We start from the raw sequence: 25,940 nt of genomic DNA on the forward strand, positions 1-25,940 counted from the left end.
CAAATGGCCAGTAGGATGGTGGGTGACAGACGATAGCGTGAAACGCTCCACACAAACGAAATTGCCACCCGAAAATCTAATCAAATCAGTGCCCCCGCCAGGGATATTGCATACATAACAATCGCCACCTGGGGCTTCCAACCAGCAGAGAAGGAGAAAGGATTAGAGTCTAGACTCTGGAGCAGAGATGAGAGGCATGGTCTGATTAGTTAGCCTTTTGTTAAGGAAGCCCGACCCACAAACAAGGGCACTAAGTGGGACACTGATCTCTCTCATCCGACGCAATGGGACGGGTTTCTCAGTCCGAACCTTGGCAGTGTCGGCACCAGCTGTTGGATATTTACAGCCTGTTGCTGCGTGTTCCCAGACAGCCCTTTCACCGCTAGGTTTGCCCTGCCTGCTGACCGGCTGTTTCTTCAGCCAGACAGGGTCGAGGGGAAATAGAGGGACTGTAATTGTGGCTTATTATCGATTAATATCCAAGGCTAGATTGAATCTGTGTGAGTGACAGGTGCAGGGGCCAGTGTATTGCACGATTGGATTTCTTCTGGGATGGGGGAGGGGGGAGGGGGGGGGGTAGGGGGATAGATCTTTGTCTGCTGTTTGGCTTGTGACTGTGTGACGGTGCCTGGTTCTCTGATGCCAACTCTGGCAGAGGAATACGATCCCCTCCTCTCCATCCCGTCACCAATGGGTGGGTCTTTGGGGGAGGAGGAGGGGGGGTGTTGTGGGGGTGTGGGCTGATGCAGTGCAAGAGCAGCACTTCTAAGCAGGGGGGTGGGGTGGGGTGGGGGGGTGTGGGAGATGGCTGGCAGAGAGGGGTTGGGGCGGGGAGGTAGAAAAGATCTGAGCTGCCCAGCTTGTGAATCCCGCCCCCGCTGCCAGCCCCTGTCAATACTGCAGTCTGAGTCAACCCGAGCGCACTGGGTGGCGGCCTCGAGCACACACACACACACACACACACACACACAAACACACAAACACAGGGCGCCCCGACCCCAAGGTGTATATAGTCAAACAAACACAGAAACACAAACAGAAACTCACAGGAGGACTACACTACGCCATAGAACACTAATCCGTGCATGTTGTAGTCGTCCACACCACACTTCAAAAGCCTGAAGCGTGAGGAGGTGCCTTCAAGATGTCTCTGCAGTTCCCACAATGCTTCGGTTTGTTGTTCAGTCAATGGATCATCAATGATGCAATGTGGTTGAACCTGTCTGGTGACATCACTAACAATAATAAGCCCAGGCTTGCCCACACATCCCTAGATGATTGGCTGAAGATACAAATGGCATGGAACCTTCCTGGGGCCGTTGGATGGATGACAAAAGGAACATGGCAGAGGGTATTCTATGGCAGATCCTATCGAATGTTCTCACGTGTAACTGGAAGACTCAATTTATCACTTTTACCCTTTTTGTACAGACACTGAGTATAGAGACCGGTAACACTATACTGTGAGAGTGCATTAATGACTCTGTAACTTAATAGCACATAGTAATATCACAGTAACTGGTGTTCCGGTTCAATGGTACATCCTAGGGTGGAACACGAATAGTGGGGGGGTTAACCTAGGGGTTTATTAGGCTACTAATGATAAGGTTAATGTCAGAAGTTGTGACATTGTCCATACCTAGTTTCACCCTAACAGTGGCGATCCGCTCAGATCTGAAGAGGGACAACAAAATCTGTGAGAGCAAAATGCCCTTGGAAGAGGAAAAAAAGAGAGAAAAACGACAACGAAAAACCCCTGGCTGGCATCGGGGTGACCTGCAGGGACAGGGCGTGTACAGTGAAGCCTGGCTCTGGAGGCTTGCGCTCACTCGTCACCAGTCAAACATGTTTGGCCACAGAGGCCCGAAAAAGCAGGTGGGTCCCAAGCAACAATGATCAATCAGTTGGAAGAATTGTGTGCTGTTTATTTGAAAGTTGAAGTACAAAGAATGTGTCTGTGCTGAAACTCGGATCATATTCATACCTCATTTCACAAATGGCTGCCAGAAGTTACATTTACATTACATTTTGTCATTTGGCAGACGCTCTTATCCAGAGCGACTTACAGTGAGTACAGGGACATTCCCCCGAGGCAAGTAGGGTGAAGTACCTTGCCCAAGGACACAACGTCATTTGGCATCGAACTGGCGATCTTCAGATTACTAGCCCGATTCCCTAACCGCGCAGCCACCTGACTCCTGAAGTTGAGGATGTTCTAAGACATGGGGCTGCCAGTGAAGGTGATGGGAGAAGACAAGCCCCTTTTACATCATCAAAGCAAAATGCTAACATGTAAGAGAGGTCTTCATCGAGGAATGCCTCCAGGGTACTGTAAGCAAATGTCCACATTTTCACCGCACTAACCAACCTGTTTGGGTCCATCTGGGCTTTCAACAGCATGTAGAATTGGGCTAAATTTAGAGTTATACGTTAACATGGAAAATCAATGAAAACACATCCAAACGCAGTCGACAGAGCAACACGTATTACAGGCTACAACAAACAAATTCCATTCTATTCTAGTTGAGGGTTATCTGACTGGGATTCTCTGTGGGGCACAGGCCACACAGTGAGTCACCTCACACTCGCTGCTATCTACCTCGTAAAGCCCTCAGAGGCGCCATAAGTACCCCCTCCACCCTCCCAACACGCACACACGCACACACACACTCTTACTCCACCCATCGAAAACGTCCTATACCAATTAGACAACCACAAAGAATCAAACCCTGCCTTTTCATGCTGTGAGAGAATGCACTGGAAGAGCAACGTTACTTAATAAAAACATGACGTGTTCCTATAGAGGTGCCCCGACATGCCAGTGGAAGAGGCACCCTCTCAGGGTGGTCTCGAGGGGTTGTCTGACTCGTCTTCATAAGGCATTGCTACGCCACACTTCAGTCAATACAAAAGCCCTGTCAAAAGGAACTAAGAATTCGGGAAAGTAACATGAAAGTTGTGAAACTTCAACTACCCATCAGTTTCCCTTACCTTTTGCTGGTTGGCTGACGAAAAAAAAAGAAAACGTTCAGAGGCACAACTTCAGAATCAAGATGCAAAAAAAGCGTCTGTGAACCATGAACTGATCTCGAATGACTTTCTCTCGCAGAATAGAGTATTCCAGTCAAAGATAAGGTATGTAGTTCCAAAGAGAGAAGTCACAACAGCGCAGCGTGTACCGCCTGTTTACCGCCTGGGGAAAATGACGACTGTGGATTGCGCCCCTCATCCCAGACAACCCTTCACTATACAGCACCCCCCCCCTCCCTCCCCTCCTACCCCTGCTACCCCTCGTCACCCCACCTTGTCAATCCCTCCCGTTCATTCCCCTCCCAGATCACCCTTTGCCCTATTATGCCTTCAGCAACTGGTTCCTATTCATCAGTGTCTGTAGAGGCAACTGAGATGGTTGTTGGTTGGGTAAAGCGGGGGGGTCAGTTAGGCACATTTGTGCTGTAAGTCAGATCTTCATCACCCCCAGTGGGCTATCCCCCTGTACACATATGTCCATACATTCTCCCTTTGGATTTGCTAGCTATAGCTGTTGAGGAGGTGGCAGCTGCCAACCCACACACAATTTGCACGAATACAGCCCCCTTGCATCCTACTCGCCCTCTCTCTCTCTCACCCCCTCTCTACCTCCCCCCCCCCCCCCTCTCACACACACACACACTGAATCAGCTGCTATAGGGTCTGTCCCAACTCAGGTTCTTTATCGTCTTAAACTCTTCCTCTTTTGCTATCAATCTTTCATTTTTCCCATTCAATCGTAGAACAACATTAAGTATAATGCTGGATGGAGAAGTGTCAAGGTCAAACCCACACAGACTGACGTTCTCATAGCCGGCTTCCAACAAGGCTAAATCGGGAAAACATCAGAAATCCAAACGTGAGAAAATAAAACACAGTGCTCGGGCTGACTGTAAGTGTTTGTCATTTAGGTCCCTTTTTCTACGCTGCTTCCCAAGAAGGGAACCTCAGGCTGTGCCCTTTCCTGACCTTGGAAATCTCTAAGGGGGGTTGGGAGGGTGTGGGAAAGGAGAGGCCAGGAGTCAACTCCACGGTTATGTCACTGAATTTTCACTAAATGCATCAAATATCTGTATGGGTGAAAGGCACAGTACTTCCCAGAGAAAACAGGGGTTAACACAAGAGCAATCTTGCCTTGGAGCAGTAACTTATAGGGACAAATGTGAAGGGAGTGGTTTGGAAGAAAAAAAGAAAAGGAAAGGAGTCTGGCGCTGAGTATTGGAGGGGATATCTGCCCATGGATGGGAAAAATATTCAAATGCCTCTAAACACAACAAGAAGGTTGCCAGGATTTGAAGGACACAATTACTTCCATAATAAACACAACTGATTTGACCATATCTCACTGACCAACCCCTCCCCCACCACCACCACCTAACTCGTCGACTGTGTGCTAGGCAGCCTGGAGGTCTCCATGTACAACACATTGTGTTGGCTTAATGCCTAATAAGGGGATCTATGTGGCTCCCTCTTCTCTTCCTGCAACAAATGTGAGGGCCAAGACCGTGTGGTGCTGGTGACATGTGGTCGAAGCATGGCTATCGGGGAAAAAGAGCGTATAGCGTCATACTGAAGAGAACTTCGAGAGCGCTGCATTGACTGCGAGTGATCAAGACTAGTATATTATTGAGTTTAGCTAAAAGTTAGTCTCTTGGGCAGAGCAGAAGGGCCAGCAGTTAGATAACCAGTTGAAACTGGTCAAGGAGTAGCTAGCCAGTGAGTCATTTTCGGTTTCGGGGTACTCAGGATATTCTTTTGTTTGGCAGTAATTGGGGGCGTTGTATCTGCGCATTAGCATATTTAAGGCGGTTAGCATTACAGAGGCAGCCTCGTCTGCCAGCCTCGTCGCACGAAGACTCAGTCGAACAAAGACAAGGAGTCTACCTGCGGAGTCCACCGAGGAAGGCCAACGAGGCGGATCACCTCTTCTGATAAGCATCAACCTATTTATATTCATATTTAGATTATATTCTACCTAGAATTTATTCATAGCTAGCATGTGTTTCCTTAGCATTCCTGTTCATTACACTACCCGTAGACGTAGATATGTCACAAAGTATATTCGGTCAACTTCTAACCTTCACTTCATATCCAGTTCTTCTCCACCTGCCCTGTCTCTTTCCTTAGGGCTCTGGAACTGCCAGTCTGCTGTGAACAAGGCAGACTTCATCCCGGCGTTTGCATCCCATGCTTCTCTTCATGCCCTTGCGCTGACTGAGACATGGATCCGCCCAGAGAACACTGCAACTCCAGCTGCTCTCTCCGTCAAACACTCCTTCACTCACTCACCCCGCTCAACCGGGCGGGGTGGTGGGACAGGGTTGCTTCTATCCCCTCATATTAAATACACATCCACACCACTCTCTGTTACTGCCAAATCATTTGAACACCATTATGTGATGCTAACTAATCCTATTAAAGCATGCTTAATTGTTCTTTATCGCCCACCAGGACCGCTTGCCGACTTTGTGGAGGAGCTGGACATGCTCCTCAGCGTCCTTCCGGATGATGGAACCCCCCTGATAGTCCTTGGGGACTTCAACATCCACCTCCAAGGAACGCAGGCTGTCGACTTCTTGTCTCTCCTGACCTCCTTCGACCTGACGCTGCTGAGCACACCGGCGACCCACAAGGCAGGCAAACAGCTAGACCTCGTCCTGACACGCAACTGTATCACCGACTTAACCTCTGTAGCCCCACTGCACATCTCTGATCACTACTTTATCCAATTCACTGTCTCTCTCCCTCCAACCCCTCCTACCTCCCCTCCCCTTGTAACTTTCCGGCGCAACCTCCGCTCGCTATCCCCCTCCCACTTCTCCTCTATTGTAACATCCTCCCTCCCTCCTATTGACGGGTTCTCGTCCCACCCCACTAACACTGCCACCGACACCTTGCTAACCACTTTAACTGCAGCACTTGACTCTCTCTGTCCCCTGTCTACCAGGCCTGCACGATCTTCTCCCCCCTGCCCGTGGCTTACGGATGTTATTCGTGAAGAACGGTCCACCCTTCGAGCAGCTGAGAGGAGATGGCGCAAGTCCAAAGACGGTCTGGACCTTGATAAGTATCACTCCCTCCTCAAATCCTTCTCTTCTCACATATCTGGTGCCAAAACCCTCTACTTTCTTAACAAAATTAACTCCGCTTCAAACCCCCACAAACTTTTTTCTACCTTCTCCACCCTTCTTAACCCACCTCCCCCACCCCCTCCCTCCACCCTGACAGCAGACGACTTCTCCTCTTTCTTTGAGAAAAAAGTCGCCGACATTAGCAGTCGGTTCCCTAAACCCACCCTTCCTACCCCCTCACCCTCCATTTCTGACCCAACTAAATGTCTAAACTCCTTCTCTCCCCTGTCCGAGGCAGAGCTCTCTGACCTCATTCTCTCTCATCGCCCCACCTCCTGTCCCCTTGATCCTGTCCCCTCCCCTCTCTTTCAAACCATCTCCCCCTCTATCATAACTTTTCTGCTCCATGTTCTAAACTCCTCTCTTACCTCTGGCACCTTCCCCTCTGCCTTCAAACAGGCCAGAGTTACCCCTTTACTCAAAAAACCCTCCCTTAACCCTGCCGTCCTCCAGAACTACAGACCGGTATCATTGTTGCCCTTCTTTTCTAAAACAATTGAACGTGCTGTATCTAACCAACTGTCTAACTTCCTTTCTCAGAACAAACTGCTCGACCCCAACCAATCGGGCTTCAAGACCGGCCACTCCACAGAGACTGCCCTCCTTTCAGTCACCACTGCCCTCCAGTCTGCCAGAGCGGCTTCCAGGTCATCCGTCATCATTCTGCTGGACCTTTCTGCGGCGTTTGATACGGTTAACCACCAGATCCTGCTCTCCAGACTTTCTGAGATGGGCATCACTGGCACTGCACTCCAGTGGATCTCATCCTACCTGTCGGGAAGATCCTACCAGGTCTCCTGGGGAGGCAAACTGTCAGGCCCACGCCAGCTCTCCACTGGTGTCCCACAGGGCTCCGTCCTTGGTCCCCTCCTCTTCTCTCTGTACACCACCTCACTTGGACCAATCATCACCTCCCATGGCTTCTCCTACCACTGCTACGCTGACGACACGCAGCTGTACCTGTCATTCCCTCCGACCGATCCGGGGATCTCAGCTAGGATTGAGGCCTGCCTCGCAGACATCTCCGCCTGGATGACTGAGCACCATCTCCAGCTGAACCTTGCCAAAACAGAACTTCTCATCATCCCGGCCAAACCCTCCATCTCCCATGACTTCTCAATCACCCTGGGATCTGCGACGGTGACCCCCTCATCCTCTGCCAGGAACCTTGGGGTGACCATGGACAACGAGCTCTCCCTCACGGCCCACATTGCTGCGGTCTCCCGGTCGTGTAGATTCACCCTCTACAACATCCGGAAGATCAGGAGATACCTGTCTGAGCACTCCACCCAGCTGCTTGTCCAAGCACTTGTCCTCTCCAAGTTGGACTACTGCAACTCGCTGCTCGCCGGTCTCCCATCATGCGCAACCCGCCCTCTTCAGAGAATTCAGAACGCAGCGGCCCGTCTGGTCTACAATCTACCCAGACGCTCCCACGTTACCCCGCTCCTCATCTCCCTCCACTGGCTACCCATAACGGCCCGCATCAGATTCAAGACCCTGGTACTGACCTTCCGAGCAGTGAATGGAACTGCGCCCGACTACATCAAGTCTCTCCTGCAGCCTTACACCCCCACCCGCCACCTACGGTCTTCTTCAGACAACCGCCTGGTGGTCCCACCTCTCAAGACCGCCCGGTCCCAGCACAAGCTCTTCTCCTGCCTGGCACCCCAGTGGTGGAATCAACTCCCCACCTCCATCAGAGACACGGACTGTCTCTCCACCTTCAAGAGAAGGCTCAAGACGCACTTGTTCCGGGAGTACAATGGTACTTAGGAATGGTTTGCTGAATCCAACGCTAGTTTCCTCAAGGTTCACAATGACTCTTGCTTAGACTGTTGCTCTTGTTGGTTAGTGGTAGCTGATTTAAACTGTTGTATTCTTCTTTTTTTAGTTAATCCTATTTTTATTGCTTTCCTACAGGTACACCTGCACTTAGAGATCAATGTTGTGTAATTTTAACTTGTTTAACTACATGCTCTTATGGTTTCTTCCCTTTAGCACTATTTTTTTTTGGTTGTCCACAATATGTACTTCTTGTTTTTGACTACCCGCAATGCTGTGGGGCTATCTTGTTGTTATTATCAGTGACCTATGCACTTTGTGAAGCTCTCTCTTGGAAGTCGCTTTGGACAAAAGCGTCTGCTAAATGAATAAATGTAAATGTAAATGTAAATGTAAAAGGAGAAGGGATGTGGGGTGTATGCGGCAGTATTAAGACTATAGGAGATCGAGGGGGATTATCGTCACATTTGTTGTGAGAGAGATTAAAGAGGATGAAAGTGCCCTTTATTGGAGGTTTAGGTGACTGTAAAAAGGATTTCAAGCAAACAAACATACACGTATACCCAAGTCAGTGGGCACTGGGAGTCCTAGTTTTCCAAGTATACAAAAGTGCACAAAACTGTGGATGCTCTGGAGTTATTGGGAAGTCTACTCCATGGTGGCCAACAGACAAAACATCAGAATTCACATGCTGTTTGTTCAAAAGAACCCCCCCATTAAATGCCCTCTCTGTGTATGTCACTATTAGTGAACAAACATGATATGTTTTCGACTGTTGAATGGCAATGAATACCCCGTTTATATACAGGGTAGCACAGCATATATGCTAATCAGCTCCTCTCTCAAGGAGTAAAGAAACACATTTACATTTCTCTTCAGCATACAACCTACATCATGGATATGTTGTCTGCAGTTGTGTACATGATTAACCAATTTGGAAGAACAATTGCTTTAATACCTGACCAATTATTAAGGCTCTACCACTTAATTGTGCTTTGTTCAAGTATTACTGCTAAAAACCGAGCTGTTCCAAAGAATGCCATCGAATGCTAGTCATGGTGGATCAACAGTCAATCTACTCTGTCATACTAATCAGCCATCTTACACAACCAGTCCTTCCTACATGTGGAGAACCTGAAACTCTAACCTTGGCTCTGACATAAGTCTCAACAGAAGCTCATTCACAGTTTGCCCATTCAGCGAATGTTGAAATCCTTGGTGACAACAGCTGCAAAAAAATATCGTCATGGCTTTTCAAAAGTAAGACACACCTCCATTTTCTCCCGCTGTAACCCCTAATGTGACCCATGGGATATTGTCTGCCATTACCTGAACATACCCACTAAAAGTAGTAGCATTATGGAAAAAAAAAAATATATATATATTGTAGACATTGAAATACGACCATATCGTATCATATCATTAAGGGATGATAACCAGGTTCAATGAGATTGAACAGATTAATAGAGAGCATCTCTACACTGCCAGAGGAAAAAAAGTCTATGACCCCAATTTCCTATTCCCTTCAAAAACACGATCTCAACAACACACATCTTTGTTTCTTTGCGTTGCAGCTATCCCCAGTCTTGCTCTTTCTAATCCAGAGAAATTTGGCATCTCCCTGCTCGAGGGAGCTGTCACTGATAAAGGGCAAGGGTCAAGAGAAGCGAGACAAGCTCTAACAGACGACACAACCTGTTCCCTTCAGCCGCGCCTCGCTCAGCTGCCACCACAAAGGCCCCCCACCCCAGACCCCCACCCCAGCCCCCACCCCAGCCTTTACCCCAGCCCCCACCCCAGCCTTTACCCCAGCCCTTACCCCAGCCCCCACCCCATCTTCACACGTGGCTGTTCTACGGCCATGGGGCCTCAGGTGTCGTCATACAAGCAGCAAACCACCCGGGAGGTTGCCAACATTTATGTGTATGCAGGAAGGTGACGAGACTGTCAAGCACGTTGTGGCCCATTTCCTATTTGAAATGTAGGTGAGGCCGCGACGTTTGCAAGTTATTTGGAGGCGTCAGGCTGGAAGAAGTTCCGAAAAAAGGCATGAATCTGTGTTAAATGGGAGAGGACCGTGGTTTACGTGGACTTTGGTATTTAAGATGGAGGCAGCTGACCCTAAGTGGGACGCAAACCTGGGGGGTTTATGAGCTGTTCGGCATGGGAGGTGTGGCGTGCCCAACTGTCATGGCGCACAATGCAGACAGGGCACTGGGCTGTGCACAAACAAATCCCTACAGGCGACAAGCCGTTTGATGTTCAGTGGGGCGGCAAGGCTCCCACAGTTGCAAACCCAGGCACCCCCTCCCATCCTTACCTCCCCCCTCATCCTTCTGACACACACACACACACACACACACACACACTCACTCCTCAGAAACAGCTGACGTTTTAACAGGCTTCCAACAGCTGACAGGCTACAGGTGGGGCGGAGGGGACCCTCCATAACCCCTCCTGCCTCCACCCTCGGTCGCCATCTTCGAATTCACCTCGACACATACCTAAGGCCGCACTCGCTGTGACTCGGCAGGAATTGTTCTCTTCGGAAAATGCAGCAGTAATTCCACATCCAACACCGGGGGACATCTCCCCTCTTTGCCCAACCTCAACTCATCCTGTCCTTTACACGAAGGCTTTATGACCCAGCAGCTGTGTCTGTAGACCTTGTGGCTCCTGTATGGTGTAGGACGAGCGACAACAGACGCTACTAGAGAGTGGCTATCGTTGCTGTATAACATAATCGCTCCCCTTGCTGGTGTCATCTGCAATATTATTTGATTGAGAAAAAGAAAAAGAAAAAAACACAATGGAAGCATGCGATCGAAACAATCCACTAGCATGCCTCGGCATTTTAATGTCTTCTCCACAAATACAGCTGCAAAAATAAATATATTTTACTCTCTCAATAATGATGGATCATGGAATAATCCCGAATTGGTATGGAGTTGAAATGAACTGTGTAAGCAAATCTACACAAGGATTAAGAGGCTTCCCCCGAGCATCTAAACAACAGCACCCATATCAAAAACTGTCACCAGGAGGAGAAGATTGTTTGAGTCGAATTGTGAAGGCGCACTGTCTTAATATTTAGGACAAGTAACTATTTGTAAAGGAGGTGAAGCTCAGATAGAGAAGGGATTTGAACACACAGCATTTCTTTGGATCGGTGGGGAAAACCGTCGAGTAAAAATAAAGAGACTTGGATTTAGGTATTCTTGCTGCATGTGCGAAACGGAGCAGAAAACTTTTCCTCAATCTTGTCACACATTTTACACTCAAACGTTTCATCCCCTTTCTTTGCCCTGCTCCACGAATACACGGTTCTCTTTTATCCACCTTTTCTCTTTAAAATCTCTCCCTCCTCTGTTCCCAATTGTTTTGGGAGAAGTGCTCACGGAGACTGTTGTGTTTCGGGCTGTAATGTGATAGCCGTTTCAATAACATAAACAGCAGTTGGAATCCTCTCGAGGAAGGAAGGAGTGGTTGAGATTCACCCAGGCTGCCGAGGCCAAAGCACACATGGAAACTAACTTGTAACGCAGTGTGAGCACAAGTATGTGTGTAATGTGCAATGTGTAGTGTGTAGTGTGTGTGAGTATACCAGTGGGTGGATGTCTACACACATTTGTTCTCACATACAGTATGAGTGTGTGGGGGATGAAGAGGATGAGAGGCCGGGGAGAGAGGTGAGGACAAGTCAGTCAGCCAGCTCCATCAAATAAATGTTATCTAATATGAGACATGGAGAGAATCGGTGGAAAAGTCCTTGTTTCGTTTTTTTTTGTTTTGGTTTTTGCCTTTTGTACTTCTTGTATGTGTTTCAAAAGTATTGTACAAGCCTCCATGGACCCCCTGTGATGCTGTTGCTTTGAAATTCTTGACCATAATAAGGAGAGAAAAGACTGTGTTCAGGTGAATTTATATTGAAGTGAAGGTTTTGACGTAGTCACGTAGACTGTGTTCCTGTGGGATGCAAAGTTCAAAAAGCTGCATTAGAACGCGCAGGGGTCTACCATTTCAACACTTGTTCTGTGGTGACATCTGACTGCCCTTCCTAGTTGTTGTCCACGCTACTCACATTCCTCCTGGGGATCAGTACCAGACCTGGGCCTACACACACACACACACACACACACACACACACACACACACAGAGAGAAAAACCTGTGTTGGCACACACTCTCTCTCCCTCTCTTTCTCGCTCTGTCACTCACTCACACACACATACACGCTCAAGCATAAATGCATGTACACATGCCTGAGGTCACACACACACACACAGATGTACATGCGCTTGCACGCGCTCACGTACACACTCGGGGAAGTGTGTCACTTTGGAAGGGTGGAGAGGGGATTTTTCCCTCCCACCCTCCCTTCCCCCTTTGCTCACTGGAACCATTCCCAGCTCTGGGTAATGGCTGCTTCACAAAAGAAGAGGAATAAGCCAGCCATCTTCCCTCTCAACGTGAATACACAGCTCAGAGAGCGCGCGCGGATAACTCAATGAGCCCTGTGCAGATGGGCCCATTACTGAACCACAGCTGTACAACCATAAAGCTATACCACGCCCCGGTGAGAGAAAAAAAAAAAAAAAAGTTGACGTACGATTCATTCAAACGAGGGCCATGCCGTAGCCCAACTGTTAGCCCACGGTAAGGTACACTACGCCGTGCCGCAACACTGGCCGACCTTGGGAGCACCAAGGTGTGGGAGTTAGAAGACTGAGGTGGGGTTAGGAGAGAAGGGTTCGATGAGGGGGAGTGAGAAATGGCAGGCTCTTAGATCAAAGGAAGGGGAGAGAGAGAGAGGGGGGGGGGGGTTAGTGTGAGAGTCCAGGGTGTAATGTTTCAGCTTCTGGCCCTGGCGCTTGCTGTTTCAGCTGTGCTGAACTCATGGCCAGAACCCTGATCTCACGCCATGGTTACACTGACTATGGTGGCAAGATTTGGGACTAAAAACTCTTTATCTTCTTCCAGTCTCATAATCCATTTGCCCCATTTCCAGATTTTTTTATCCTCCATACTTCTAAACCTCGACTTTTTCAACCTTCGCACACCAGATTTCTCAATGCTACCAAAGGTACAGTTTACAGTTCAATGTCTATCTCACAATTTTCTGAGAATATGACTCTAGTTACAGTTTATGTTCCTAAAGGTGTCATTTTCCCATACCTTTTAGGCACAGAACATGAAAACAGTTCCATTATTAACTGCGTTAGAGTCAACTGTAGAGGTAATAAGACCATCACCAGGGAGGATCATCACTGCTTCCTGGTCCTCATAACAAACATCCCAGCAGTACTTCATTCGGTACTTCTTCAGGGCTTTGAGTCTTTCAAGAAAAGATTCGGGCTGGAAAGTGTGTAATAGCCAAGGGTAGCAAGGGCTTAACTAAACGGATTCAAAGTGAATTTAACAGGATTTTGTCCTCTCAAGCCAACCATAGCTGGTGGTATAATAAAACATGAATGTGTGACTCGCTACTCAGCTCTATCTCCTTTGCATGGGTTAATTAAAATGTGGACAGCTTTGAATAAGTTGCCTTTAATGTAACCAGGTTGCAATGTCTGTATTGACTACTCCTAGTCCCATTCTGTACCTGCTGAACAGTCATTTTTCTAGGTTTACCACACTATTCTTTCTTTCTATTCGTAAAGGGTGTCCTAAGTAAAATGAAGACAAAACCTAATCTGGATAAAGCACATGGCCAAACAAACGGAGGAGCATAAAAAAGAGTGTAGGCCACAGCCGTCAAGCATGAAACGCAATACGAGGGGAGTTTTAATATACTCCTACAAATTCTGTAATCCCAGATCAAAATAAATGTTACGTGCTTTCACTGTTTTCATTTATCTATCTGTTTCTACCTACTAGCCAAAATTAGGTCAACACAGCTTTCATTTTCTGCGCCAAAGCTGGGTTTTTCAAGCTATTTCTTTAGCGGTGGATTGGATAAATTTAGTGCGCCGAGCAGAATATTCTTAGCGGACAAAAAATTACAACAACTGGGTGTAAATGTTTCTCATTCATTTTTTTTTCCTCTTGTAAATTTATGGATTAAGTTAATGACTTTACCCAGAAGTACTGCTGTGAACGACATCTAAGACTGTTTTGTCATTCTTTTAGATTATTACATTATTTGTGGGGAAAAAAAGCAAACATTTTATTTTAAGAGACAAGCATCTGCAATTTTGCTATAAGATGATACCAGGGGTCACACCTAAAGTAGTAAAAGTCACTTAAAACCATACAATACCTTTCCCTGTTAGTTTTTTTGTTCACAATTGATAAAGGTGTAAATTCAAACCTAAGCTAGTCCTTCATAACAACCAACCTTGACACAAACTACCCTAACCTCATTATTAATGCTCTACAACAGGTCCCTCCCTCCTGTAGCGTAGCTTACCTCTTGAAGCTCCCATGCCTTCTGGACCAAAGCCTTTCTAGTGACTCTGCTCATTACCTTAATTGATGTTTAACCCCTGGATCAGCTGCTGATGATGGCTCAATTAAAATCTTGCTGGGGGAAGAGATAAGTCCTGAGTGTGTGAGGAGGGTTTCCTGCTCTGTGGCCACGAGCTTCACTTGGACCCTAATCCTCCACTGAGGCTGAGAAAGCCTTGGGACACCATATTAGAGGACGGCAACAAAGGTAAAGACACTGAGCTTGCCGGATCTACTTTTCTACCCTTGCAGGATAACTCCTTAGCGTTCCCAGGGCAGAGAATCACTCGCTCCAGCATCACGTTGGAGCATATGGACGAAGGAGCGGGGGATCAGGAGCCAAAGCTTGCCAATGGTACTTCCCACATTAAGCCTGTGTTGGTCTTTGCCCCTGAGTAAAAGCACCTTTAGCTAGAGGCTCCATTAGACGAGCAGAGAGGGTGACATTTCTTTCCCATGCGCTTGGGCAAAAGTGAGGCACTGTGATGATTGAATCATGGCCATAATAGCAGAAGGCAGGACCCTGCTGTGTGGCTGAGTTGTTCCTGTTCTCCCCTCTCAGCATGGGAAAAGCAGTAGGTAAAATCTGCCCTGGAACAAGCACACAAAAGAAGCCACGAACCAAACCACGAGCAGTGCACGGGCTATACCCTTCACCACTTAGACGCGTCTTTGGTCTGTTTGGAAGTAGAACAAAGCTACACTGATGTCATCCATGTTGACTGACCCCGGTGTTTTGGTACGATCGATTTCAACTCGTCTGCAGTTTAATGTGAGCGAGTTTGTAAAACCCTGTTTTTTTCATTTGGATGGAGTTCAAGATAATACGATGGGGGCAGTAAGCAAGTGAATAAGCAACTTAGGCATTGAACATCACACAACTTTAAGGTTAGGGAGTGATTACATTTTGGCCAGTCTTGACCAGGCCAACAAGGTTACAGATTACAATTCAATGTTGTAGATTAAAGGCTGATGAAAATAAGATAAAATAAATGAAATAAAACTCAAGAGGAAACTAAAGGCTTTGATTTTCCAGTTTAGAGGAGGCAAGGCCTGCTGATACATCTCAGAACTTATGCTGCTTCCTCTGGCTCGTTTGTCTAACAAACCCATAGCTTGCTAGGTCTTCTATATATGTCCTTAAGCTTTCCCTCCCCACATGTGACCACCATGTACTATACCCAACACCCATAAGATGGGGATCAAATCTTTGGGCCATTTGAAAAGAAAATACATTCATACATTCCATACAAACTTACACACAATAGGTTGTGTGGGACACACAATAGTCAAGGATCTGTGTTTGCGATTACAAAGGAAACTGCAGCAAGACAGGATGATTGTTCTTCCTGACTAATGTTAACAAGGGGAATCTATGTCTTGTTTTGACTGTAGCAAAGGTGGTGCATTCCAAATCCAAACCTTGTCTTCAGATGGCCAATATAACTGTGCTCTGCACCCTGAGCATAAATGAACTTCTCTTAAATGTAACAATGTACAATTACAATAATTCCACACAAAAATTACACTTACAACTGAAAAATGTTTTCAATTACTAACTAGAAGCAAGCTTCTCTTTGCTTGTTGTCATATCGGGCTGACAAAAACTATACTTTGAAGCGCCTAAAACTTATCTGGAACTAAAACCTTTTTACTGTACACAAGTTATATTCGATAAGTTAATTTATAGTACATGTTTGTAAGTGAGAAAGAGGGAGAGAGATACAGGGACGGAGAAGTGGGAAACATTCTCATCCAATTCTCCACAGCAATTCTTGAAATTGCACTTTAAACTTTTTTCCCCCAGGTGCCTCCTCTGTTCTCACACCAGTGAAGCTGATGGTGACGATGATGATGTGGGCTCTAATGATGTCAAAATCGAGGCCAGAATCAGAGACTCAGGAGGGCCAGTGTCTCAGAGACGAGATTAGATAAGGTGGAAGGAGTTCTGAGGGGGAGGAGTGTAAAGCTCCCATTAGCTTTGACATCTTGACAATGTCAGAGACAGACAGACAGCAGAGAATTCCTTCTCACTGACAGTCCTGGCTGTTCATTATTCTTATTCGGAAACAGGTCTTGACCATCTCTTACTGTGACAAACCTGTTTCTAAAAGATCTCATTCATAATCTTTGCTCTAAGATGCAACATTGTATTTTGTAATAGGATAGTTTCAGTTTGACTACGCACTCCTATCAGCACTCTCATAAACATCAGTGTATTGTCCTTACATCCCGTAACCTCCTCTACTGAGGCTTCCCAGGGCTGGTAAGCGACGTTATCTGGAATGCATCCCCGAAGACCCTGTGTCTGCCATGTGACACGACACCCTGCTGGGAATAAAGACTTGCACTACCTGCGTGCATGGTTGAGTGAGACATCAGTTCATGTCCCGTGTTGACATGGAGAATGGAATACATGATCTTGAAATTGCCAAAATGTAGATCGGAAAAGTAGTTGCACGTCAGGCAATCTGAAATAATGTGCATGGATAAATTAAAAAATGACAAAATAGCAGTACAAGATGCTCTCTCTGAAATGCTAACTTGATTACCGTGCACGCTGCTTCTTTACCGGTTGGAGAGATGTCACATTTTAAGTCTACCCTAGCTAGTTGCTTGCGTCAAGTTTGCAACAACACGGTCATTGGATGAATTCATTTGAAAACCATTTTGCTAAATAGAGAGAAATCGCACGAACACCTCAGTAAGACAACATAAATCGTTGTGACAGCTCCTAATGAACTGTCACGACTGTTGCGCACATGAAAGGACGCGGCAGCGCGCAATTCCTGCATCTGGTAACTGTAGTTAACAAAACTTACAATTGGCATAAAATATTATCCTTCCGTTAGTTGTTAAATGTCAAAAAGAATCTAACACTCATTACATTTTGTACACAATACAGACTAAAACAACCAAGGAGCTTCGAGCTGCACTTACTGTAGTCTACCACGACATTATGTCAACTATTTAAAGCAATTAGATGGCATTTAACAGCAAACGTTTTTAGGATATTATGTTAGACTGAACTGCCGAACGTTGCCTAATTGATCAAACATGTTCATAACCTATTAGGTAGCTCACTACTGTGAACATCGCAAGCGAAGGAAGAGTCTTACCTTGTAGTATAGTATCCACATCTGTTTGGTTGAACTGGAGGTTAGAAAAAGATTCGTCTATGTATATAAAATAAAGATGAGGAAAAATGGTTTAGACTTGCTGTCTACCAACGTTGGTATCAATTGACAAATCTTTCCTGTAGATGTACAAGGTAACTATTTAGTTATGTCTAATGATAAAATGTAAATGGTGCCCAATCTATCTTGATTGGAACTGGGTTATGATTGACAGAAATCGGACCAATAGATAAGAGGTATTACTTTCCGTCAACCAATCATTGGATATATCAGAGGATTTTGTCTCGTCAAAGCGGAGCTGGTAGAACGTGAACGGAGAAATAGGAAGGACTAATCGCGAGATCATGTGTGGTTGTATCCCTCCGCCTCTAATGTTTCGAAAGTAATAGTATACTGACAACAAAATGTAGCCTTTTCACTTCCTCGATCATTAGCTATGTAAATTATGTAAGCCCATAGTTTTCCCAATATTAATGAATTTGCTTAGGCTATTAAAGCAAGGATACAGGCAGTTGGCTATGTTGTGTTTGCTGTATGGGCTTACTTATTCGTGATGTAGGCCTGACCTGGACATTTCTCAGACATAATGCAATTGTAGCCTCCTGCCCTCCTCATTCATCTGCTCTCATGTATTAGTCCCAAAAGCAGGGTATACTGCTGTGTGTCGTTGGATTGTTTTAGCCTTTAGTATTTTGGCCCAACAAATATGCATTTTATTCGGATAAATTGTACCGTTTGTGAAATCCATTCTATGAATACGGCGTAGGCTATAGCCTAGATATTAGAGATAATTATACAGAAGGTTATTCTGATTTGATACAGTACATTAGACGTTGAATTCTTTATTTACGGGTCATCTCCATTAGCAAATGGAAGACTAATAATTATTAAGCTACTTGTGATAATTAATACTTGGGAAACCATCCATAGAAAGATTGCACAATAGTAGGGCGTAATGCTGAGAGAGCATTCTTGCGATCTATTTTGTCTTGTACCTGCGGAAGAATATGATGTTTACAGCAAGGAAAGAGGTGATCATAAGTAAGAAAAATATAGTAGAGCGTATGGCAACGCAACGTCTATCTATTTGCGTTTTTGCACATCCAGAGTTTACCCTTTATTCGGCAAAATACACTTCATAACCATCTACGCATTTTGTGTTTTAAAACTATATTCCAAATGTGGCAGTAGCACATGCGTCACATGTTGTCATTGCAGAATAAGCCCTGGTAAATTTAAAGTAACAGTACGAGTAATCGACGTTGTCTGGTAGGCTGGTAGGTGGATGGAGTAGTGGGGCTTTAATCTACAGTTACTGAATTCATATACTTTATAGAGGAATTAACGATGGGGTATTTCAGACATTTCCATCTGAAAACGTCAATAAATCTTAGTATTTATAGGGTACTTCTCTTTTTCAACTGCTGTAAACTCATGAAAACTCGGTGATAGCTGTTAATACTTTCAACCCTAAAGTCTAGTTGATATTCTTTTGAACTTTCTCTTCGTATCCCTCTTTATCTTATTCTTTCAAACATGCACACACACAGATCATCTTACTGTGTCACATTTGATGCAGCACAGCATATGAAAACCAAGGTACAGTGAAGGAAACTTGTCTTAATCTTTGTCCCCCTAAATAATTATACACTGGAGTAATTATGATCCTTCAATTAAAAGGACTGATAACGAGTGAGGGAATTGGGGGCAATTAAGTGGCCTAACCACAGTTGTAACGGAGGAAATGAGAGCTGAAGAGAGAGGAGAGAAGGATAGCAAAAGAGAAATGGCACAGTGTTTTATGCTTTATGTAAGGAGCTTATGTTGTGGGGTTTTGTGGAGGGAGAGTTAATGCAAACAGATGGGCACCCTGTTGCCCTTCCCTCACTTCTTTCTTCTTGAGTTGGACAGAACAGCGGTCAGCCTGCTGCCCCAGAGCCAGGGAAACGCCACGGGAAATGATGGGAAACAAACAAGCAATACGTGTCTGATTCCGAATATGTCCCCTAAGACACATATTCATCAATTTGGACTGAGAAAAGTGTCCCTTTCATTGTACTTGACTGATAAGGGTATGGAATTCAGTACCATCGAGGGAGCATTGTGCAATCAAACTCGGTTTTCTAAATTATTGGCCAAATGTTCCGTTTCAGGTGTTTTTTTGATTAGCAGTCTGGTAGGTCATATTAACTTTGCATAATTGCAGATTCTGTTTCAAAGACTGGCATGACTTAACTAGAACTGAATAATTAAAGTAAATTGTGCATCAGATGTTTTGTGCATCTTTTAGCTGTAGCTGTCGGTGTCTACGCTGTATAGTATGTTTTCACCATAAATATCTGAATTAGATCATCCTTCATATGTAAACGCATGGATGTTGTCTACAGATCTAGCAATTTGTCGTCTCAGCAGGTTTGGTACTCAAGCTGCCGTAAATCCGTTAACCCTGTTGACCTGTCTTTCTTGTCTCTGCAGCCCACAAGCATCAGACTCTCACACTAACAAGTGGTCTCTATAGAGAATGAGGCTGGCTGTTTATGATGTAACCAGATTGCTCTTTGCCAGGGCCTTTGTGTGAAGAAGACCACTGTAAAGCTTAGTGTGTGTATCCACTCGGGTCTGCATGTTCATGCACATATGTAAATGTTTGTGTGTGTGTGTGTGTTTGTGCACTTCAAAACACACTCGTCACCAGGCTTCCGCGAACATGTCTGCCTCTGATGAGCACTCACTGTTTCATGACTTTTCTGTTGTCATTTGGTTGATAAAGCTTGTGTGTACATATGCTTGTCGTCTAGTGTTATGTTTTTAGTGCACTGTGGTTTGAAATGTGTCCCAGGACTCTTTTAACTGACCACTTTTTCTTCCACCCTTTACCTTCCATTTCATGCCATATAAACAAACAATGAGATTGTTTTTTGTATCTGTTTATATCCATGTCATACAGTTTTAGAGAACTGACTAATCCTCATTATCGGCCTTTTGCTTTTGTCTGTTCTTCCCTTTAGAATTTTCCATAACTCTGAATGTGTCCATCTTTGTTCCTTTCCATTTATCACTTTCTCCTACTCTCTCAGTCTGTGTGTTAGTTTATTCATTTTTTTTCTGTTCTTCTCTCCGTCACTCTTCATCTCTCTTTCAGCTTGAGAGCGTGTCAGTCCACGTGAAAGGTGTGTGGGTGCAGCTACTCTCTCCGCAATGACCCGCTGTTCCGTCGCACTCAGCTTCCAAAGCATCCTGTCTGCTGCTTAGCAACACTCAGTGTCCATGGCAACCGAGCCAACAAAATGCTTCCACTTCTGTCAGTCCGTACCCCCACAATCAGGGCTTAAGTGTGTGGCAATCAGGAGCACAGGGTATCCCGGGGTACTGAGCAGGTGGAGCCCAATATTAAAGTAATCAGCATCAGTCAATGCTGGTGGTCAAGATTAGCGCGTACCCATTTGGAACCAAGACCATTTAATTGCTTACGGCTAAAAAAGTGTTTCATACTGGTTCTGGTTTCATACTTTCTATAGCGAGAAGCATAAAATGTAGGGCACATAGCAAAACATTGCATAAAAATGATGACTAGACTATATTTGCTTGTAAAAACAGTAGCACTTCACAGTAAACGATTCTAAATATTTTTTGACCATCTTTATGATTTTTCATGAAAATATACAGGTGAGACTAAGGGTGATTATACACTTCTCAGTATTAAATCAGATTGCAGTCTCTGTAAATTCTAAACCTACAGAGTAACAAAGTAAATAGGTTATGGATGGCTGGTCTATAGAGACATGAGAAAAGTATTGGGTGAGTGAATTCATGATTATGGAGATAGTCAGATGTCTTATTAGAAAGTAAATTGACTGACAGTGTAATGGGGATTCAGGTGTATGCAAATAGTCTTTTAATCAAGCTTTTTCATGCTGAAGTTAAACACGAGATTAGAGATGGGTTTGGGCGCCCTCTAGTGGATATACAGCATACCTACAGTAAGAAGGATTAGCCTAGCCTGAAACCGGAAATGTGTTCATGAAAATACATGATATTCCATTCCATTGTAGTATACATAATAATTGTATCATGTCTGCATGGTGTACATTGTTGAAGAAAAAAGTCAGACATCGATCTTCATAATGAAAATGACAAGATAAAGATGAACATACAGATGAGACTTGCCATTCATTAAAGTTTGAATGGAGTCTATCTCAAGGAATCATGCCATGGTGACTTCACAAGGGCTTGAACTTCAACAATAAGCTCAACAAGTATTGAGTGCTGAAAAAATATGTCCCATCTAAAAATGTTAAATGTAAAACAAAAAGGTGAGAGTGAAGCACAAATAGTTTTAATCTGAGAATTATGGGTATTTAAAGGGATGGATTAAGGTGAAATTGCATGCAAGTTACGAAATAGGCTACATTTTACTTATAGTTAGCAATGAAAGTGCACAGGGTTTGTTTTTATGTATTACTATGTAGTTATAGTTTCTAGTCTTTTTTTGTGATTTAATTATTACAAGCATTTATCTTGCAGGTTTTATTTGGCATTTAGGCATGGCATTTCCTATTCATTATGCAGGATGATAGCTTTTTTTTCGTATTTTCTGGGAAAATATCATGAACAAATATAGTATACATACTGGCCCTATTCAATCTGTATTAGCCTACAGGACGATGTGGAGGCAACACCTTATGTGTATTTTGAATTTTTGACACATGATGGCGACAACACCAAAGAAGTGGACAAGACCGCGTCTTTAGAATATTATCAACAGGGGGCGCTGTTAGACACTTTTTGATCGTTCGTGGCCTTCAAGCAGTATGCTTATGCTTAATGGTTCATTATTGGTGGCCTGGGTTTACAAAGGTCCTATTGACGACCTACTTCAGACTCAATTAGGCCTCAAAATTTACTCTAGGCTACTGCATTAACTAATTCAATCAAATTATAGTGTACAAACAATAGGTCAACATTAGTCATTGATACAATTTACAAGATTAAAAAGCTGGGCTATAGTGTACAAACCCTGAGAATGCAGATATGTACAAATGAATGGCTGGGACTCGAGACTTGCCAAAAGATGGCAAACAGAAAGTGATTCAAGCCCAACGAATTCTGCATCCCATACCCAACCAATTATGGCGTTCAATAAGCTTGACTTCACATTTCAATGCTTAGATGACCAGGTAACATTTTAGTCGTAAAATATTTATCATTTTGGGTGACAGGTGTGGTCATATTAATTCATTCTAAAGGGTAAATTGGGATGTGGGGGTAGTGATAACTCTCTGCAACCCTCGCATTTAGTGTGTGAACAGTCAGCGTGTTACTCCGCCAACGGAGGCCTTTCTCCTACTCTATGGATGCCCGCTTGTGCTTGGAATTTAAAACCATCACTTTCAATTTATGTGCATATTAATTGCACGCCATTGTAATTTCCACCGTGGGATACAACATGCAAATACACAGTATGTATTTATGTACGATTTTTCCCCTCTTAGGCCTTATCCAGCACAGACGCCAAAAAAAATGAAAATGAAAACCCACATGCACATTACGATGAAACATATGACCAAACCCACGTTCGCTGTCGATTAACATAAACGGCATCAGTATATTTTAGCTAAATTATTTTCAGATCATCACTGTAAAAAAAATAGGTAGTCCTGTCTTTGAAGACGTGATGTTAGAATATTCTTCATTTCCTTTCTAAGTTTGTTGGTTAGATAAGCCTATATTGACTGTCAGACTCAAAATTAGAAACGACAGAGATGAATAGTTTATACATGCCTTGGATGAAACACAAAGCAGGACCCAGAAGTGTATGAATCTGCCCATGTATTCTTTAACCCTTGTTGAAATGTGAACTTTTTATCATCCTTAACGTTGTTTACATTTCTGACATTTGTAATGTTTTATCACAAATGGCCATGGGCTAAACCTAAATGAAAATCAAGGATAACATTATTTATAAAACTGCATAACCCTAAAGTTCATATAAATATGCATGTACCGCTTGGGCCATAATACACTTTTCAGCAGATTTGATTAAAACCTGAGAGTGATATTTCGAAGATACATGTGAAGTTTGATTCCCATAGGAGGGACCAGATCAATTCACCTTTGATTAGAGGGGTGGCAGATGATAGATGCACACCATATTAATCAGATGATCTAAACTAAATTTCTCAAATCAAAGCATTCGTGTTTGCCTGATTCATGTGTGCAAACTGTTTGTATAGCTACTTGAGAACGTTATGTGGAACGTCTTTCACATGAGGATACAATAGCCATATACAATGTTTGCAGGTCTGATTGATGTTTTTTCTAAAACAATACGGTCATATCAATTTTGTCAGCTAACCCCTAATTTGCATCTGTCTGGGGTCGAGTGTGGGAAAACAGTGTTTTTTATTTTTATTTTATTCGTATTTTTTTTACAAGGTATAACTTATCGTAGCAATGTATAGCAAAAACAGGTTCCCGCAAGCCGTTTTGTAGTTGTAGAAAACTCAATGTAACTTTGCTCTTTTACATGTTTTTCACAGAAAATTGCCACGGCCAGTTTGCCAAGTCCCAACACATTATTATAATAGGCCTATCATTTGAACAGTTTGTTGTTCAAACGAATATGTTGATCATCCAACTATTTATCTACATCGTCATACCATACCCTCAGATATGAAAATAGGAGAACTACCGGCCAACTCAAAATTTAGAGCTGAAGATCGAGATCCACTTCAGCACCTGTAAGAGTGGACAGCGCCTTCTGGGATAGGCGGCAGATGTATACATGACACAATACAAGGTATTCAGGCATGAAGAATATAAAAACTGTATGTTGACAGGATGGGCTTATTGTAAGCATATGCTCTTTACTTAGGATCGATCCATTTAGTAAAAAACGGCACACGAGTTGCAAACCTTCAAGAAACAATTCATATGCCTACTCAACATGTAATTTATTTTTGGTTACTGTGTTTGCAACACTATAGCCGTAAGTTCTCATGAGTTAGATAATTCATTTAGGCCTATATTGGCTCATTGTGGTTATTAAGAATGTCGACAATGGCTTTCGTAAAGCACTCACATTAAATTAAAATGACACTAGCCTAATCAACAAGCAGCCTATAGAAACGGTTATATTCTAAATGTGATGCCAGCTAGACCATTCATCACATAATTTTAGGAGTTAAATAAATAATTTGTGAAAGGTTGGCAGAAACTCTATCCAAAATCCTAGATATAAGGGATGCATAGCCTGAGTTGGACATTATTTATTCAACAGAGGATCCCAAGAACTAATTTTCATTAAATAACGTAAATCACATCCACCTGAAGGAGCTCACTTTCTTGACCCAGTTTTTATTTTATTTATGAATCACATTGGCCTCCTGCTTTTGGTACCTAAACCATGTGTTTAGTAGACCGGCTGACCATTGTGCCACTTCTTACCTCTCTGCCCATATCTCGCAGCCTAGATTCATTTTATTGAGTCGTATTATTTGAATATCACCAAGAATGTGTTCATATTACTGCACAAACACCTGGAGAATTTGGGGCAGATAAACAATAAGGATATAAGCTAAAAACGGGTATGAGTGATTCAACCTTAGCATGATTGGTAAATAAAAGTATGCCACTCAGGTTGCAAACAAAAAGATGGTGAAGCCATTTAATGTGAAAGACAATACACAGCTATACATACAAAAACAATTGTTCATATCGGAAAGGTATACATTAATCAAATACTTTCATTTCACATGCCCACTCATCTTCAGTCTCTTGGATTTAACCATGAATTGGCGGTGGACTTTAACATGTTACTCTAAATGAACAATAGTTTGCTTAGCCTACAGTAAGTCACTTATCCTTTCACCTATGTTGCATGGAGACAGGCTTAATTCTGTACTTGAAACATCTCCAGCACGTGGTCTTAGCAATGAACCAGAAAACAATCCAAACTAGCATGTATAGTCCTAGTATTTGTAATACTAGAAATAATTTGACCAAGGAAGGAAAATAATGCTTTTGTCGAGTGTAGGTCCATCATGATTCAAAGACCAAACGATTGGAAATATGGATAATCATCACTAGTCTTTCTGCATGCAGAGTTGAATAAAATACATGCATTAACAGTGGCACAGTGCATGTTAAAGCTGTTTCTCCGCAAATATTTACATAATAAGCCTATATTCAATCGATCCAGAACCAGAAAATAATTTTTCAATGAAAAATTCATTCACAAACAATTCATTTTCTACATTAAATGTAGTTTACTTCATTGGACAGACAGTCAAGTTAAACAATTTGGTTTCTTGCAATACTTTTAGTAGACCGAATATAGAATATGATTAAGTAATATGAAAGAGATAAAGCTTTAATTGTTGCTTGAACATAAACATTAGAAATCCATTCCT

General features: G+C 43.8%; 1 protein-coding gene across 10 annotated transcripts in view; it reads right to left on the minus strand.

The window, feature by feature from the left end:
- The window catches only part of mef2d (myocyte enhancer factor 2d), a 48,016-nt gene extending 30,276 nt beyond the window's left edge, over nt 1-17,740 (minus strand). For 3 of the 10 annotated variants that reach the window (XM_047041265.1, XM_047041285.1, XM_047041256.1), the window contains exon 1: nt 17,512-17,738. The gene's annotated coding sequence lies outside the window, so the exon portion shown is untranslated. Of the gene's footprint in view, nt 1-2,991; nt 3,258-16,746; nt 16,864-17,511 lie in introns of those variants that run through there. The other 7 variants (XM_047041295.1, XM_047041232.1, XM_047041247.1 and 4 more) reach the window with 6 other exon arrangements.
- Between the last annotated feature and the right edge of the window lie 8,200 nt (nt 17,741-25,940).

Source organism: Hypomesus transpacificus, chromosome 2, assembly GCF_021917145.1.
Source record: "Hypomesus transpacificus isolate Combined female chromosome 2, fHypTra1, whole genome shotgun sequence".
Lineage (NCBI taxonomy): Eukaryota > Metazoa > Chordata > Actinopteri > Osmeriformes > Osmeridae > Hypomesus > Hypomesus transpacificus.